The sequence below is a fragment of the Heterodontus francisci genome, unplaced genomic scaffold (genome assembly GCF_036365525.1).
Source record: "Heterodontus francisci isolate sHetFra1 unplaced genomic scaffold, sHetFra1.hap1 HAP1_SCAFFOLD_927, whole genome shotgun sequence".
Lineage (NCBI taxonomy): Eukaryota > Metazoa > Chordata > Chondrichthyes > Heterodontiformes > Heterodontidae > Heterodontus > Heterodontus francisci.
The window spans coordinates 82,501-85,000 of record NW_027141029.1 but is presented as its reverse complement, the minus strand read 5'-3'; positions in this window follow the sequence as shown (position 1 = coordinate 85,000).

The window sequence follows — 2,500 nt, the reverse complement described above, 5'->3', positions numbered from 1 at the left end:
TCATCTTCTTCATCATCTTCTTCATCTTCATCTTCATCTTCATCTTCTTCTTCTTCATCTTCATCTTCATCAACTTCTTCTTCATCTTCATCTTCATCTTCATCTTCATCATCTTCTTCTTCTTCATCTTCATCTTCATCTTCTTCTTCTTCTTCATCTTCATCTTCATCTTCATCTTCTTCTTCTTCTTCTTCTTCTTCATTTTCATCTTCATCTTCATCTTCATCTTCTTCATCATCTTCTTCATCTTCATCTTCATCTTCATCATCTTCATCTTCATCTTCATCAACTTCATCTTCATCTTCTTCATCTTCAGCTTCATCTTCATCTTCATCATCTTCTTCTTCTTCATCTTCATCTTCTTCTTCTTCTTCTTCTTCTTCTTCATCTTCTTCATCATCTTCTTCATCTTCATCTTCATCTTCATCTTCATCTTCTTCTTCTTCATCTTCATCTTCATCAACTTCTTCTTCATCTTCATCTTCATCTTCATCTTCATCATCTTCTTCTTCTTCATCTTCATCTTCATCTTCTTCTTCTTCTTCATCTTCATCTTCATCTTCATCTTCTTCTTCTTCTTCTTCTTCTTCATTTTCATCTTCATCTTCATCTTCATCTTCTTCATCATCTTCTTCATCTTCATCTTCATCTTCATCATCTTCATCTTCATCTTCATCAACTTCATCTTCATCTTCTTCATCTTCAGCTTCATCTTCATCTTCTTCATCATCTTCATCTTCATCTTCTTCTTCATCTTCATCTTCATCTTCATCTTCTTCTTCATCTTCATCTTCATCTTCATCTTCATCTTCATCTTCATCTTCTTCATCTTCATCTTGTTCTTCATCTTCATCTTCTTCACCTTCATCTTCTTCGTCTTCGTCTTCGTCTTCATCTTCATCTTCTTCATCTTCTTCTTCTTCTTCTTCTTCATCTTCTTCATCATCTTCTTCTTCATCTTCATCTTCTTCATCTTCATCTTCTTCTTCATCTTCATCTTCATCTTCATCTTCTTCTTCATCTTCATCTTCATCTTCTTCTTCTTCTTCTTCTTCTTCATCTTCATCTTCATCTTCATCTTCATCTTCTTCTTCTTCTTCTTCATCTTCATCTTCTTCTTCTTCTTCTTCTTCTTCATCTTCTTCTTCTTCTTCTTCTTCTTCTTCTTCATCTTCTTCTTCTTCTTCATCATCTACATCTTCATCTTCTTCTTCTTCTTCTTCTTCTTCTTCATCTTCATCTTCATCTTCATCTTCTTCTTCTTCTTCATCTTCATCTTCATCTTCATCTTCTTCACCTTCATCTTCATCTTCATCTTCATCTTCTTCTTCTTCATCATCTTCATCTTCATCTTCTTCATCTTCATCTTGTTCTTCATCTTCATCTTCTTCGTCTTCATCTTCATCTTCATCTTCATCTTCTTCATCTTCTTCTTCTTCTTCATCTTCATCTTCATCTTCTTCATCTTCATCTTCATCTTCTTCTTCTTCATCTTCATCTTCATCTTCTTCTTCATCTTCTTCTTCATCTTCTTCTTCTTCTTCTTCTTCATCTTCATCTTCTTCTTCTTCATCTTCTTCATCTTCATCTTCATCTTCTTCTTCTTCATCTTGTTCTTCATCTTCATCTTCTTCATCTTCATCTTCTTCGTCTTCATACTTCATCTTCATCTTCATCTTCTTCATCTTCTTCTTCTTCATGTTCTTCTTCTTCTTCTTCTTCATCTTCATCTTCATCTTCTTCATCTTCATCTTCATCTTCATCTTCTTCATCTTCTTGTTCTTCTTCATTTTCATCTTCATCTTCTTCTTCTTCTTCATCTTCATCTTCATCTTCTTCACCTTCATCTTCATCTTCATCTTCATCATCTTCATCTTCATCTTCATCTTCTTCTTCTTCATCTTCATCTTCATCTTCATCTTCTTCATCTTCATCTTCATCTTCATCTTCATCATCTTCATCTTCTTCTTCTTCATCTTCTTCATCTTCATCTTCATCTTCTTCTTCTTCTTCTTCATCTTCATCATCTTCATCTTCATCTTCATCTTCTTCATCTTCATCTTCATCTTCATCATCTTCATCTTCATCTTCTTAGTCATCTTCATCTTCATCTTCTTCATCTTCATCTTCATCTTCATTTTCATCTTCATCTTCTTCATCATCTTCTTCATCTTCATCTTCATCTTCATCATCTTCATCTTCATCAACTTCATCTTCATCTTCTTCATCTTCATCTTCATCTTCATCATCATCTTCTTCTTCATCTTCATCTTCATCTTCATCTTCATCTTCATCTTCTTCTTCATCTTCATCTTCATCATCTTCTTCTTCTTCATCTTCATCTTCTTCTTCTTCTTCTTCTTCTTCATCTTCTTCATCATCTTCTTCATCTTCTTCATCTTCATCTTCATCTTCATCTTCTTCGTCTTCATCTTCATCTTCATCTTCTTCATCTTCTTCTTCTTCTTCATCTTCATCTTCATCTTCTTCATCTTCATCT